Below are 17578 nucleotides of genomic sequence, written 5' to 3' on the forward strand. Positions count from 1 at the left end.
AGGTCAGGTCATGCCAATTTTCAGGGTAGACTTAAGTCCAGCAAGCCAATCAATCATCCAATACATTTCAGATTTTAACTAAACTAAGCTTGAAATAGAGGTGCACAGTTATATCAGAGAAAAATGCACAAACAAGTGTGGAAACAGATTTAGAAACAATCAAACAAAAAAAAGTATTACCCATTTTGGCTCCAAAACATTACCAATGTACTACAATAATAGAAGCCTTTGGAAATTCATATCTAAATACATTTTCACTGCATAAAAAATAACAAACTCTATCTAAAGGAATATTTAGTTTATTTTACATTTCTCATTTTCTCTGTGCTATATTGGATAGGAACTACTTTGGGCACACACTTTCTCAGGTTAAGTATTTAAAGGAGAACTTTGGAGAGGTAGAATTATCAAGAAAAAGAAAAAAAATAATGAAAAATAAGAGATAATCTTATATGACATCTTGGTCTTCTCATTTGTTTCTAAATTATACTTATGTTTTGCACTGTAATGTAATTGTTACTAAAGATCACATTTGCAGGCTTTACTAATGTCATTTTTACTCATTTTACTGTACAAAAATATGAAAAAACTATTTTGAGATTTTGTTTCTGCTTAGATATTATTTTTTTTTATTATATTTAATGTTGCCAGAGGCTGTTTTCACGTGCAAAAAGAACACCCAAAACCAACAAAAATCCTCCTCAGTCTTTCTACTCAATAACATTTCATTATCTTGGTCTCAAAAAACTAGCAGCAATAGAGAAGACACAGGGATTTCTCAAATTGCTAAGGATTTTGCACAGCTGTGTAGCTGAATAAAAACACATGGTTGAATGAAAATACAAGGTCTGTAGAGTTATGGTAGGGGTTGCTTCTCTGGCATATTTCCTAAATGAAGTGTCAGCAGTTGACAGAAGAAGTTAAAAGTCAGTAGCTCAGAGAAGATCTTCAAAGTAGAGTTCATCTTTTAAGAAGCAGCAAATTGAATCTTGACTATTATGAGAGAATATCATGGGATTTTTCCAGTTCCAAAAAAATCTAGAAAAGTAAGTAAAAATAGATCCACAAAATTATGTCCAGAGAAATTCAAAAGCAGATTATAAGCAGACAAATAACATATTTTTCTTGTATTCATTTCTAACTCTAAGGTATTACTCATGTCTGTACATGTATTTAGAAGCCTAAGTTGGAAAAGTGAAAATACTCAATTTGTTATTGTAGAAATAATATAAATGGTCTGTTGTTCAATACTTGTATAGGGTATTAATATAATTTTGTGTCTGGAATAAAATCTGGGTTTTTTCATAGAATAAACAGAGAATACTCTGTGAGCCTGGGAAAAAAAAATTTGAATGCAGTTTGTTATCACAAGCTTTAATATTATCCCCAGATTAGCACTTAAAACCAAAGAGTTTTGTTTATCATTGACATTTTTAGAGAAGAAAGTTACAGCAAATGAACACAATGTAGCTTAGAAAGAAGAAAATTTTCTTTTTAAAAAGTCTGCATACATTCAAAGAGTAATCTACTGTTGAATACCCCAATTTACTGTGCTGTGGCATAGAGGAAACTGCCAAAAACTCTAGCCAAAATTAAAAAGAAAAACGGAAATATTCACAGCATTACAATTAAGAAGGAAATGAACACATAAGCATAATACAATTCAATATAGAATACCAGGGTATCAACACATACTATTTGTCATGAATATTACACAAAAATTAAAACCTTTTTGTGTGTTGTAGAAAAAAAATCTTTTAATTGTATCTTTTCAGTTTCATGTCTTAGCAGTTTTTTTGTAGCATAGTCCGATTGCAAGACTGAACAAACTATTTCAAGCAGAATGAAGAAATGCATTGTGTCTGAAAATGATGTTAGAGAACCGTCTCAGGTTTAGCTGGGTGCGTATTCAATTACCATCTGTTAATGGCGAGGCAGTTATCCTCTGTTAATTGGGCCACTTGTTAAAACCAGGTGGGGCAGTATTCTTTATCTCTTCCACAACCCATCCTCCCTCCAGGAGATATCTTCTGTTGATGAGCCATTGAGTCCCACTGCATGACTGATAAAATTACATCATCCCATTGGGAGATGCTCTGCCCAGGGAGAGGAGCCGAGCATTCCTACCTGGATATAATCTGAGACTTGGAACACTACAGGCAGCCTTTTCCCACTGGATTCCCAGAAGAGCAGCTTTCTTCTCCACTGGACTCCCAGGGGAAGTCCAGACCCATTTACACCACCACTGGACCTCCAGAGGAAAACTACACCCTTCTACAGGATCACGACTTCAACAAAACCACACCTGTCACTCCAGAAGGACTGCAGCCACCATTTAATCAGACTGCTACCAACACCCTGATCCAGGGTGTCAGGTTGTATTCTGATTCTGTTGGTGTTTTGGGGTTTTTTGTTTGTCGATGTTTTGTGCTATTGCCTTTGTATTTTTAGTTTTCCTAGTAAAGAACTGTTATTCCTATTCCCATATCTTTGCCTGAGAGCATTTTAATGTCAAAATTATAATAATTCAGAGGGAGGGTTTTATATTTTCCATTTCAGGTATATATTTCCATTTCCATTTCATGCCCTCCTTAAGCAGACACCAGTCTTTCAAACCAAGACATGAACAAGTAAAGCATATCAATCATATTAATCCCGATATTCAAGCACTTCAGTTTGTCTTCTGCTTAAAGGAATCCAATGAGATCAATGAGAACAAAGACAGAACCAAGGACAAGGACTTTTCATGAGAAAGACTAAAAATATCAACCAGACTCAGATATTAGTTAATTGATTAACCATTTTAACTTTTAAAATTTATATACACAAACAAGTGCATATCTAGCCCTTGTTATATAGTTCTTTAATTACACACATGGGGAAAGAAATTATTTGACCACATGTTGAAGACAAACAAGCAGCTCACAAACAAGCACACTTATAGTGAAAAAGTGTTTCCTGATATTCAGATGGAACCTCTGAACCTCTTGTGTTTCAGAGCAGAATAGAATAGAATAGCTGGAGTTCATGGCCTCTGATCTTATCACTGGACACCCCTGACAAGAAATTGTCTCTCCTTTCTTTACACCATCCCAGCAGAAATACACAAATAGGATCCCCCTGAGCCTTCTCTTCTCTAGAAAAAAACTGTCCCACCTCTCTCAGCCATTTTCACAGGAGATATATTGAAGTCCTGTCATCTTCTTTGTGGCATACAAAGATAGTCCAGACATACTATCTCTAGTATGTCAGAATCTTTCTTATACTGGGGATCCCAGAACTGGACACAATACTCTGGGTATGGCCTTACCAGCTCGGAATAAAGGAGCAGAATAATTTCCCATGGACTACTGGTAATATTTCTCTTCATGCAGCTCAGAATACCACTATCTTTCTTCGCAGCAAGGGTACACTTCTGGCTCATGTTCAACCACATGTCCATAAGGAGCCCCAGATCTGTCTTTACCAAGATGTTTCCAGTTTCTAGTCAGCAACATATATTGGTGCATGTGTTTGTTTGTTACTCTCCAGGTGAAGGATTTTGCACTTTCCCTTGCTGAATTTCATGACATTACTGCCAGCCCATTTCTCCAGTCTATTCAGGTCCTTTTTCCATGCAGCACAATTTTCTGGTGAATCAGCCACTTTTCCCAGTTTAGTGCCATCAGTAAACTTGCTAAGGGTATGCAGCCCCCACAGATCATTAATTAAGACATTAAACTGGACTGGGTTCAGTGTTGATCCCTGGGGAGTACTGCTGCTCACTGTTCTGCATCTAGATTTTGTGCTGCTCATCTCCACCCTCAGGGCCAAGCAAGTTTTCAATCTACCTCCCTGTCTGTTCCTGCAGCCCACATATGAACAGCTTCTCTATGACGAGCTTATGGAAAACAGCCTCAAAGTCCTGACTGAAGCCCAGACAGAAAACGTCCACTGCTCTCTTTGATTTAGTGATGGGTTGACTTTGGCTGTCTCCAAGAAATCTCAGCCTCTCTGTCTCTCACTCCCCTTCCTCAAGAGGACAGGAAAAAATAAGATTTAAAAGCTCACTGTTTGAGATAAAGGTAGTTTATATAAGGTAGTTTAATAAGAAAAGCAGCTGCCATTTACGCAAACAAAGGCAAGATTAAAGAGTCAACATAAAAAAGGAGATTTATGGAGGTTTCTAAACTTTGTAGTGATTTAATTACCATAGTATTTAATTATTAATTGAAGGACTATGGTATCTGTAACTTACTGACAATGATATAAAACTGTATATCCCACCAGCAAACACAGAGGCATAATACATACTGGAGGTATCACACATAACATCAGGTGTTTGCAGTGTTAGCTACTTAGCCTAGGCTTCAATTACTGTCAACTGAAGAAAATAAACATTTTTAGTCACAGTTTCTCAAAGGACAAAAGCCCTATTTTGTCCTAACATTTGGCAACTAGGTCATACTAAGATGCCAAACAATGACCTCATAAAAACCACCCCCATTAGACAAAATACATTACTGGTTCAGGCATTATTAATGTTTGGAAGGAATTGCATTAAAGGCTTTCCACTGGATATCTCTACTGAAATTAGTTAGGTTTCTCCTTCAAATGACGGGGGAAAGAAGAAAGTCTTGTTGATCTCCTTCCTTCAAGTCCTGCTCTCCTGATGAAGACTGTTTTCAGGTTCTAGGATATATTTATGTGTATGTTGTAACAACTGTGCCCCAGGGTATTTTTGGAAGAGAGATTTCCTGTCAAACACAAGAATTTTTCTTCATCTGTTAGCAGTAATAGCTACATGCCAGAATATTGCCATTGACTATGAATATTATTCTTTCCTTGATTGTAGCTAGATCATCATAAATGACAAAGATTCTCAAAGAGCTTTTCTCTTCCAAGACAAATGTTATTGTTTTGGTCTTCTACCTGATTACTGGTTGTTATAATAGCAGAGCTTCTGCTGCAGAATGCCTAATTAGGTCATTTGCAGAATTTTTATCATATGTTGTTCTTTATCAAATGACAACAGATACAGAGATTAATAAAGCTGTCAGCTGTGGATAAATTTATAAGTGATTATTTCAATTTCTATTCTCAACTGTTATGTATTAGGATATTATAATTTTTTATTGAGGGAGGGAACTGAAGTGAATAGATTGGGTAGAATTATCTCCTTAACATGAGGGAACTTCAGCTGTTGTTGAATAGCGTCCTCCCTATCAAAAGATACAGTAGCAGGAGAATTTCAACTAACAAGTCAACAAATTTCTGAGTATGGACTACATGTTTAGCTGGCAACAAGAAGCATCATGAAGTGCTAAGAAAAAGGAAGGAGAACTCGTTATCAATTTTAAGTATATTTAAGCTAAATATTTGAGAAATTTGCATCCTTACATTCTTGAATGATCTAATTTAAAAAGCAGCAGAATTCATTTAGTTATTAATATCATTTTAATGGCAATAGATCTCTGATCAATGTAGTATTACATTAATTTGTCTTTCTTAACAAAAGCTGGAAAATACAAATCTCTCATAAGAAAAAGTCAAGATCAAAAGTGTCTTGACCATAAACTCACTCTGCAGTGCATCTTTGTCCCATCTTTTATAAATACCTGTATTCATGCATGGATGTTTGTAGATCAACAGGGGCAGGAGCTGATTAGCAAATGGATAAACAGATAAGGACTTTCACTTGCTTGGCTTGCAATGCACATAAAGCTTCCTTCTTCTTCATTTGCACCAAGAGTTTCTCAGCCATAAGGAAATATCCTGGTATTAAAAATGAAAATTTTAATTTACCATTTACATCCAGAATCTTTCAGCTCACTGGTCAGATTATTAAGTGATTCAAACCATCAATATTAACTTTCTAGTAAATGAACTGATCAAGTCTAACTGATGAAAATAGAAAACTCACTTTAATTTAATTCACTTTTCTTGGGTCTAAGTAAATTTGTACACATATTTTAAACTGGAACAGAAAATGTGAAATAGCCACAGATATTTTTCAAGCAAAAAAGGAGAATTTATATTCAGTAAATGAACCGTTCTTTGTCCCCAGTGAAGCAGGGTGGAATCACACTGTTCCCATGCAAAGTCATGAACATGGTGTGCAGAACATCATTATGTCTGGAGAAATCCAAAGACAAGTTTTGTTTCAGGACTTAAAGAATTTCTCCAATTCATTCACGAACTTTTCAAAAATCATACTCTTTTTGCTTTACTGTTCAACAGTCCAGCTTCTGGACTGTATGCTGTGGTTATCTCTCTGTTGCACCCATTTCTTTCAAACACACCAGCTGCATCTACATTGCCATAAAGAGGAGTCTGAAAGTCATAATTTCCCTGTCTGCTCAGAGCTGGACTTTGGGTAAGCTACACTCAGTTTAAGTGCACCTGAAAAGGAAGCAAAAGGGGGACACTTCTAGGAGTTATTCACTTTAAACAAGTTTCACACACATATAGTGATCATAATGAAACCTGGCCTATTATGTTCATATATCCCATCTGCTCCTATGACTTGATAACAGATAAATGCAATTATTTGGAAACGCTTCTTAAAAGATTCACAGTGCTACTTGTTACAAAGTCACCAATGATGTCCAGAGTCAAGTCTGGAAAAAGTCAAGAATTCTCTTGTTCTCTCTGAAAGTAGAAAACATTCTTTGCAAAGAGCTATTCAGCACCTCTGTGTCATGTATTTGAAGTTGTTGTGACTATGCTGTGACTATGCTTTACCCCTATGCTGTTAGTTCCCATTTTCCTTCAGCTGATCACAAGAAGAGATCCTGGATTTGGGACATCTGCTGAATTGATTTTATTAAGTCCTTAAAGCAGTCACACTCACTAACCCAATAATTACTGGTTTTCATATATATATGTCATGGTGACAGAAACATGAAAAATTTAAAATAAATTTAAATACATAGGTGCAAATTAATAGGCAAGGATGTTAATAATTAAGTTTCAATGAATAATATCCTTACTATATCAAAATATTTTCAGTCATTGACCTTAAAAATTATACAGTAGAATCCAAAAATCTGAAAGGAGTGCTCTAACTTGCATTTTATTAAATCCTAATCTGACTTTCTGATCCCAGCAACTCATGCTGAGTACCATAATTAAGAATTGAGGTTATACAAACACCTAATTATTTTTAGATTATTTATATTAAAACAAAAGGAAAATATTATAATCTATTCTAATTTATTTTACAGAAGAAAAATTATGCACCAATTTCTATACCAATCTTATAATTCCTGTAAAAAAAAATATAATTAATCTCTAAAAGTGCCTTCCAGTGTTGATTTAAAGGCTGAGAATATACTACATTTCTAATTTCTACCACTGGTTAGTTATCCTTATTATTAAGAATCTGAATTTAACTAGTACAAGCTTCTAAACACCAGCTCTCATAACACAGCATGTTTTGCAGATGAAATGTATTCTACAATTGATAATTAATAGTATCAGTGGATAATTAAAATAGACCTTCTCATTACCCTTGTCGAACAAGGGGCTTAGACTTTTGGCAGTCATATTGTTTTTTTCTTTTTTAGTTAACACACCACCAATATTTTCCTACAGAATTTTATTTAAAAGAAAAAATAGAAAACATTTAAGTTTAAAATTGTTGTGGTTTAAAACCAGCTGGAAATTATGCCCCAAGTAGGTGTTTCCCTTCACCCCTCCCTCCACCTCTGGTGAGAAAGGGACAAAAGGCAGAGGTTATGGGTTGAGATAACAATTTACTAGAAAAACTCAAATGAGATAAGGAAAAACAAACAGTGATAGCAACAATACTTATAAAACAGTGTATAAAAAAATAAACAACTAAGGTTTCAGATTCTTTTGGTAATTGTTAGAAGAAAGAGAAAGGAAACCTTTCTTCTAATCTGTCTCTATATTCAGATGTCACAGACATTATGTTAGATCTACTTAGCACGTGACAGGAGAACCACATTGTTTTTAAACAGGAGAACCCCTTAGTTTTAAGTTTATTAATGTTGTAATTTACACTTAAATGTATAATAACCATTATGGTACCTGCAAGGTATTTAGGGATTAAACAAAAATCCAAAATGGGAGAGAAAAGGAAAGAGCTTTTATTTGCAAACTCCCTTAAAGATTTTCTCCTTCCTTTCCTTCTCCTTTCATAGAGGTGACCCCATAACTTGCCTTTATATGAAACTCACTAAAATTCAAAAACTTGCACTTCTACCCCATTTTTCCTGAAGGTAAATAATACCTGGGGTAATTAATGAAATGAAAGAAAAAGGTTGGTAATGTAAAATGTATTTTAATAAATAATGCTATACTTTCAAAATGACCACAGTTGTGATAAATATGCAAACTTAACTATCTATTATTTTATTCTTTACTAATGCTGACAGGAAAGATCTTCCACTATGCTGTCCCAGCTACTGAAAAATACAAAGCCAAAGATCATTGAGTTGTGTGTGAAGATTCTGAGTGAGCAGACACCAAGGAACGTGTAACTTAGTGCTTCTGTTGCAAGATTTGCTTTGTTACTTGCTTTTGTCAACATTAGAAAGTTAGAACATTCAAGTTTAAAAGCTTAGGCCTAAGGTGTGAGAAATGTCATTCTGTCAATCCCTGGAAAATGCAGCAGCTTGATTGTAATGCAGTTCCTGTTATAGCTTTGAAAAACCAGGTGCTCAAAATATCAATACACAGTAACTATTAACTCCGGCTCACAGCTCAAGCAAACAATTTTCGTGAAAGAAATCTCTAAAGGAAACAAGATTCTAAGCACCAGACTGGAGAGGGAGCTCACTTATTTCTTCAATAGTAGAAAGAAGATGTCTTTTTTATTCATACATAAAGACACTCACCATGTTCTAACAGCTTAACACAGGCTTTTGAAAATATACCTTTCTCTAAGCAAGTTTTAAAAAAAAAGGGAACCAAACCTTCTGGAATCAGTAAACCTCCAGTTTTCAGAAGAATGTCCAAGCTGCCCTGATTTATCACCTGAAAGAGCTGTTGCTGCATCTTCTTTACTTCTTACAAGAAATAAAGTCTTAAGGTTTAACAGCCCAGAGTCCTAGTGCACATGTTCAGACAGTCTTGGAGTTCACACTCAAGTACACGACAGGGAACACTTATGTACTCTGCCACAAGCCTACTGTGATTAATTAGCATAAGCTAATGAAAAGAGCTCAATTACCCCTAGAGCTGCAGAGAACTCACTTAAATTTTTCTATTACTACAACTACAAATAAGGCTGGACAGCATAAGTAATGATAGGAATTTTAGAGTTCTGGGCTGCCTGTTAAGAGATCTTTCTGTTAGCTTAAGTGGGAGGTCAATGGGGTCACTCAAGAAAGATATTTGACCTGGTGTACGTTTGTGTTTAAAATGCTTCCATTTATTTTTTGATCCTGTTTTCCTTAGGGACATTAATTTAGAAGAGAATAGATGATTTATAATGACAAGAATCACTTCATCATATTCTAAGTTTCTACCTTTTATTTATTCAGTTGTATTTAGGAGGTTCCATTATGGCCCTGTGTCTCTGCAATATTGATCTGTGGTTATGCTTTATACCCTCCTGTTAAATAAGCCAAAGGTTTGAAATTAACAAAGGAAGCAAACTTCTCCACACAGGTCATAAACCTGTGGAATGCATTGTCATGAGGTGCTGTGCATGTCAAAAGTATAAATGCTTGCAAAGACAGTAACACAAATCATGGATGAAAAGTGTGCTGAGGACTGTTATTCAAAAGATGCAGCAACAGCTTTCACCTCAGAAAATACTTGCACTACTAGTTTCTCCAAAGCAAGGACATTTATCACAGGAAGCACCACTCTATATGAAGCCTTTTCTTATCACCTTTTTCTAGAGATGGCTCCTATCAAAGACATGATTCTGGGCTGAAGGGTCATTTAGTCTGTTCCAGACACAGCAATTTTTCTTGTTGTTCCTAAACTGCCTATGTGATCTAGCACTACAGCCCCATGTGAATGACTCCAGCTCAAGGTAATTGCTCTTCCAGAGTGACTAAAGTAGCTGCCTTACCCAAGAACCCTCCTCAGCAATCAACAAAATGAGACATCTGAACAACACATGCTATGCTTATCTTTGATTATGTTTTATATCTCCTATTAAATAAGCATCACATATGGCAGAAATGTAAAGAACAATATAAAGATATTTTCTGACACACAGACACTACAACTGTGATTGTGCTCTTTCCTAGTTCACTACAAAGCTCATACCGTAAGATGTGCTAGAGAGATGTCTAAGCTGTGCTTCTTACATAAAACATGGTTTTGGAAACTGTTTTAAGTAGAAACAGATTTGGACTTGCAGAAAAACACCTGTGATTTCAGTGAGTCTCTGTGTGACTGCAATCACAATCCCAGAGGATGCCTGGGAGAGGCCTTGAAAAAGCTCTTTTTTTACAATGACCTTTCTTCTCTTCCTTTCTCATATAAGGCTCAGCAACCATTCCTGTCCCTGCATTTTGGCATGGAAAGGCCCTTTCCTTTGAGGCAAAGAAGAGGAAGGAGTTGCCGTTTCTGGTTGACCCTTCCGAGAAAATTCAGCTTTTAAATTAAAACACCACACTTCTCAGTGGCAAACCAGTCTTCAAAACCAGAATTACCACAGTTTTTAACATGTAATAGCATAACAGACAGAATAAATTTCTGTGATTTCCAGTTTCAGATTCCATTTTTTTTAAACCTTCCTTACATTATTATTAGGAGTTAGAACTTTCTGGCACTGATCACTGTTCAAAGCATTCAAATTACTTCATGCTGCACAGTGCTTCCTTTTGTATTGCTCATTTTTCATACTAATTTTATGATATGTCAGTTCTCTAACACTTAATTAATATTTTCCACCGCCACGCTTTATTTGGTAATTTTAACATATTCTTCTCTGTCTTCTCTCAGGGAAATTTAGACTATAAGAACTTGACAGAACAGAAAAAAAATCTCTTAATAAATTCAGCAAGACTTGTAAAAAACAAAATCTATTTTGTATCAGGATAAAATAAACAGTGTATTTTGGATCAATCAATGTCAGTGAAACAGCAATGAAAACTGTCATTTCTTACAGGCCTGAAATCTGAGTATAAATGTTTTATTACCTAAATGCTCAATATAAATCCAAAGCTATGCAGCAACCCTCCTTTTAAGAACATTATGCATTTTATTACCATCTCATCCCCATTATCTTTGCTCAGATATTTACTTGGTCAGAACACATGCCTAAATATTATATAGAGATTCTACCTAAAGCAGTATTAATAAAATATGTTTAAGGCTTTTAACATTGCAAAGAGCTACAACTTTGTAGACAGGAAATTCAGTCTTTGTTTCATTATAGTGCTATTTGTGGAAAATCTCAACCAAATTAAAACAGTGCTGCTTCGGATATGGAACTGCTGCATGCCTTAGCTGCATCCTCAATTGGACCTTGGAATTTAATATGAAGTTCCTATCAGCCTCTAAAGTGACAACGTCATCTACAAACTATTTATACTCCTAAATCTTCCTCAGGAATAAGCAATTATTTAACAGGCAACAAAATCGGTCCATTTCTTTAGTTCTGGCTGAGTGATTCCAGGACAGTTCGTTTATGAATAAACTACATTAAGTGAGGTACTGGCCTTTAAGAGTGACCATGTACCTTTAAAGTTATCTCTAAAACACAATCCTCCCAGTAGCCAAAGGAACAGGAACATAATTTAATTTTCTCTGTTCTAATCTTGAGGCTCTTTCTCATACTGCAAAATGGTAAATAAATGTCAGCACAAGAAGCTGCAGCAATTTATATTCTTGGAGAATAGAAAGTCAGTTTCAAGCTTTTAGATTTATTTTGCTTTTACAACTCTTAGATCACACCGCCTTGTTGGTATTTTTAGGGTTGAAAAATAGTTCCCAAGGGTCCAAGTTCTTTGTATCATATTAACAGTGTGTACCATTCACTCCTCTAATTTGCTCTTTTTTCTTGTTAGAGATACTGTATTTATTCTGAACATTAAATATAGAAGTATATTTCAGTTATGAATCATAAATTATTGACAACAAAGAGGTATTCAAAGCTTGTTCAAAGTAATTTTTTTCCATGTGACACTAAAATCACTGCTGTTAAAGTCAACTTAATTTTGAAGGTTTAAAATAGATCAATATTTCCTTTTTAAACTACAGGGACAACTTTAAATGAGTTTCCAGAACTCCTACTTATACAAGAATATAACACGTATTTGTTTTCACAGAGACAACAGCTATTCTGTATCCAACAAGTAAAAGCCTCTCTCTTGGGCAGTAGCTTTGTGAAGGGAATCCTGCCAGATTCCCTGGTCTTACTCTGCATGAAGCCCAATTACTCTTGCATGAAATAAGTACAGGAAGGCCAACTTTCACTGAACATGAGTTTGTCTATAGTTACCATCAACTGAAGTTAGAAACCAGTTTAGGCTGGTTTCTTGGGAATCTTATTTTTGTTTTGTATCACATGAAGAGATTGCATTAAATGCTCTCTGATACAGTCCCTCATATTTTAATAAAACTACTAGAAAGAAAAGAACACAAAAATTCCTGTATGTCTTTGTTGACATCTACTGTACATCCTAGGAGCCCTTATTTTGCTAAACTACCGCCTACTTTTTGGAAGCAGTGAGCTCCAGAGGGTGATCTTTGAACCACAGCTGATTCTCAGGGCCTGATGGGTAGTTTGTAGCTGTCTCACGTACTGTCTTAATTTGTGTTTCAATTAAAATTCAGAGGAGAATGCATGGAGACCAAACTTGGACTTTGTTTAGAACATTTGTGTATCTCTCTTAAGGACATCTAGATGGTACTAAAGAAAGCCTTCTTTTCATTGACACCAATATTTGTCAAATTCACTCTGGTCAGTTTGCAGGAAAAAGAAAAAGTTTTGTCATTGATTTAAAGCTTCATTTTCTCCTCCAATAGTCATCTGGTAAAGATTTACAATTAATAAGAGAGTTACCTGCAGTAACAGATGACAGTGCTGTACTCAGCATCTGGAGGACACCAAGAGTCCTGACTGTCCTTGTCCAGCTCTGCTCATGGCTCCCCCCATCCTGCCCCATGCTCCAGAACCACATTCCAGCCCCCTGGAATCTCTCCCTGCCCAGAAATGCTGCAGCAAGGCCAGTCCCCACAGCCCTGCCCTGCCCAGCCCATGGGCCCATGTGGCACTCGTACCTCAGCCCATGCCTCATTCCTGAGGCTGGGGTTGCCCCGGTGTCCCGCGTGTTTCCTGCTCCTGACTGGCTGGGACAGGCCCTGCGTGATGCAGCCCCTGACTAAACAGCCTGTATGGGCCACCCCTGTGGTCCCTGCTCCCATCCCCAGGGCTTCATCTCTCAAGGGGACTCTGGCAGTACAACTAGATCACCAGAACACAATCAGATGTTTCAGGTCTTTATTTTTTCTTCGCCTTCTCTTTCCAGATATTCATGTTTTGCAGAATGCAACAACCTGTAAGTGCGTGCCAGACCCAACCATCAAAAGCGCATCACTCGTGTCCCTGCTCTCACTGCTGGCCCTCAGCTGAATACAATTGAGGCTCTGTGTCTCAGTCCTTCTCTTTAAAGGCCAGCATGCAACTGGCCTTGGCAACCTAATAGATGCTCCCAGTCCCCCTGATCATGACCTCTCACGACAACTGCATTCCTCTGGGGAACTGGAAATGTCAGGCATGAAAGAAAGACATGTGAGAGTGTCAGAGTTTTCTCAGCAGCTGGTTTGTGACTAAGAAATTCGCTGTGACAGAGATCAGAGTGACCAAAACCAAAATGTAAAGCTGAGATGTTTGACCTAGCTTTCCCAAGATCATGATAAAAGGAAAAGCACTGACTGACAAGAGGATGAAGAGGAATGTTAGGATAGATCCTCAGCTGCTGTAGAAGTGTATTGCCTGGATAAAGACAAAGGAGATGAGGCTCATTAACCTAACAGTCCTCACATGTATTTTACTGTTGCTAGAGAAGGTTTTCCTGCATCATCTTAGAAAATGATGATTTGATGGAATTGAAGGTTTTTACCTGAGTAATTTTTAAAGGTACAAGAAATAACAGAATAGCATATTCTGCTAGTGTTAAGATATTTTGTTTTGACCTTATGAAACCCTCGTAGTTCAACAAAGTCAAAATGTGCAAATTATTATGCATTTTTAATTTAATGTACTGTAATGGTTAAACCACATCAACTGTGCATTATGTCAAATCCATGTAATATAATGAAATAAAATGTGACACTTTTGTAACAACATAATATTTTCTGGTATTTTTTACATAGTCTGTTATTTACATCACATTCCTCAAATTAAATAAATTGAAGTAATATTGTTCTTATAGAATATAAATATTTCAATTTCTAATCCAATTACTAGTATAAGTATTTCATCAATTACTTACTATCACAATAAAAAATTTTAGCATTTGCAACAGAATAGAATTTTCAAATTTTCAAGCTTTTCTCTTATGTTATAATAATGTTTAGATGACCAAATTCTTCCAAGGTAAGTATAACACAGTATGACAGAAAAATAGAACAACATTCACCATCTCTATCGTAAATAGGCTTATCTATTTGGAATTACTGTCAGTAAAGATGTTCAGGTGCTAACAAATATTTATAAAAGCAAACAAACCATGAAAATATTCTGCACACACAGGAAATTAGTAGTTTTCCCTCTGTAGTTTAAAGGCATATGTCTCTCAATTTTCTCCCTTTACAACATGCAGAGGATGAAAAATAGCCTTATCACCCTGAGTGATTTTAGATATTCATCATTAAGTCTGTATTTATTATGCATAGAATCCATTAAGGAGGATGGCGGTCTCTGCGGTAAAGGCCTGGGTTTTGTAGGGGTTGCAGGAACATCTGTGTAGTCATCCTGATACTCCCTTTACAGTGTGACACAAGGCTGCATGGTAGGATGTTGTGAAGCACTAGGAATTTCAAACAAGGCCTGCAGTAGTAGGTAACTGATGTATATAAAAGCTTTGTCTGATCCACTGTCATTTACAGCAGCAACTTGTTCTTAATGCTTACCATGAATTAGGGAACACCAGGGAGAGTCACACTCTTAGATTCTGGTTAATCAAAAGGCTCTGTTGAAGTGAATAGCTCAAAGCACATAATGAGCTGGATTTGCAATTGAAGTCAATGTAAGCAGTTCAGAAAAGACATCAAAGGCAGGAGCTTATGGAGGCTGGAGGAAGAAATTTACTTCTTCTCTGAGACTTTGTCAGCAGTTTCACTCACAGGAAAAACTGATGCTGTTATGTTCTGCACAGTGTAACATTCCAAAGGTGTTACATATAAATCCATGTCTTACAAGCCCTAGTATCCTTTGAGGGAGAAGAGGACATTCACACTTTAGTGCACTGTGACTTTATACAGAATTAAGCATATCTCAGGGATAACTTTAAGATACGGAGCTTCTTGCAGACCCTGGTTGAGGAACAGACTCCAATCCTCTAGTCAGATAGAGAAATGTCCTTTTGGACCAGAATATAAGAATCAGAGGAACACAGGATAGTAAGAAACCTCCTGGCTCAGGAAACAGTAACTTGCTATCATATAAGCCAATTATTTTCTTAAGTATAACCTCCCTAATAGAAAAGACAGAATAACTACCTGACACAGCTGCACAGCAAAAAAAGGATAGGAATATTGAGCATTTGAAAATTTAATAATAACCTATGATCTATCATATTCTGAATATCTTGATATTGGTGATAAAATTAAGTTCTTATAGCGACTTTTCAAGAAAGAATTAAAAGACTCAAAGACTATACCTTGGATTGTTCCCAGGATGAGCCATTATTCAGTAATTTGAAGAAAACTCTCTATGGTATTACCTGAAGTTTCTAAAATGGCAAACAAGTATTTTCATGTTTTGCTGATAAGAAACAGGTGACTGTTTTGTAACACATGAAGATATTCTTTAATGTAGAAATTGCTTCCACAGGAAGAACAGACAGGACACAATCACACAAAAAATCTTGTTCACCTACCTGTTCACATCTTGAAAACCTGTGAGAATATTCGAAGTAAATAGATCCTCTTCTGTAGATAGAGGAAAATTTTCTCATTGACTTTACTGGAAGATGTCAAAAACATAAGTGCTATCTCCAAGTTCTCTTTAGTGATAAAGTCTGTTCCTTTCCTATGGCTGCAGCACACATGATAAGAATAATCTCAGCCTTAAGCTAGACACTTGAGGGTTTGGGCTGCTTTTGGGTGAGGATTGAGAGGGTAAGAATGAGACAAGAAACAGACGCTCTGTAACGTAAAATTTTTGCAGAGCACTGAAGATCAGAGAGCTATGTTTGGTGCTTTAGGCCACATGGGACCTGCTCAGGCTCTATAGCTTCTTCTCTTCTAAGAATTTCTTTTTGAAATACCTGAAAAAGTTTCATTTTAACTTGTTTTCACTTGTTACAGTGACATACACGATCAATATTTATGAAAACTGAAAATAAAGGTAAGAAAAAAATGTTAAGTTTTTATGTGGATGGAAGACTGCCTACAATAACCAGACCTTTACTGGAGAGTAAAAGGCCTAGTATTAAGATATGTATTTCCTACTATTCTCACTAAGAGATTTGGGTTTGGGTTTGGATTTTTTTGGGTGGGTTTTTCTTGTGGAGAGGAGACTTGGGTATTTTTGTGGGATTGTTCTTGTTTTGTTTTGTTCAGCTAACAAAGATGCCAAAAGTGGGAAGACAATGTGAATTTCAGTACAGGAAGACCATACACTTTTATGTTTAGAAGGACCATACACTTCACAGCTTCACTAATTGCTTATTGTCTAACTTCATTGAACATCTTTAACTACTTAACTGATAAAACAACTTTGCAGATTTTCCTAGCCACGAGGCAGTTTCTCCATTTGACAGTTTACTCCACAATTAGTCTATTCAACGGCTTTCCTAACAAAATGAAGTTCTTCTATAGCAGCAATCAACATCTGTGAATACACTTCTCCAGAGAGATTACTACTAGGATCACTCAGAACACTTTTACCTGTGCAATGTATTTTCTAATTATCAAAACTAAAGTAAAAATTGCGCCTTACCACTCTATCTATAGTAATCTAAAATCTAAACAATTTCTATCTAAAAGTAATCTAAAAGATTACTAATACCCTGTCATGAAATCTGTAATCAATAATCTTTCTAATGAGGAACACAGGAAAAAAAAACTATGTCCATTGTTGCAGAAAACGATTTTATCAGGGTCCCTCGGGTGCAGATAAGAGCAGGCTCAAGAGCTACTGATAGCATCAAAATTCTCTGACACAAGTATCAGGTGAATTTTTGTGATTTTACTTCTTTTAATAAAAAATCCACTTAATCTTGCATCCATAAAAAATTCTCTGTGAACATATAAACTGAAAGAAATACCAAGATACTGTCCCATAGTCATAATTTTTCTTTATGGAGAAATAAAGAAAAGACTAAATGATGGGAACCAGTAATGTTATTTAATTTACTAGTTTAAGGTACTCACAGTCACCACCAAGAGATCAACAGCAAAAGAGCTAAGACAGACCAAGAAAGTCCTTCCCACTTGA

This window comes from Onychostruthus taczanowskii, unplaced genomic scaffold, assembly GCF_017590055.1.
Source record: "Onychostruthus taczanowskii isolate IOZ18803 unplaced genomic scaffold, ASM1759005v1 scaffold23, whole genome shotgun sequence".
Taxonomy (NCBI): domain Eukaryota; kingdom Metazoa; phylum Chordata; class Aves; order Passeriformes; family Passeridae; genus Onychostruthus; species Onychostruthus taczanowskii.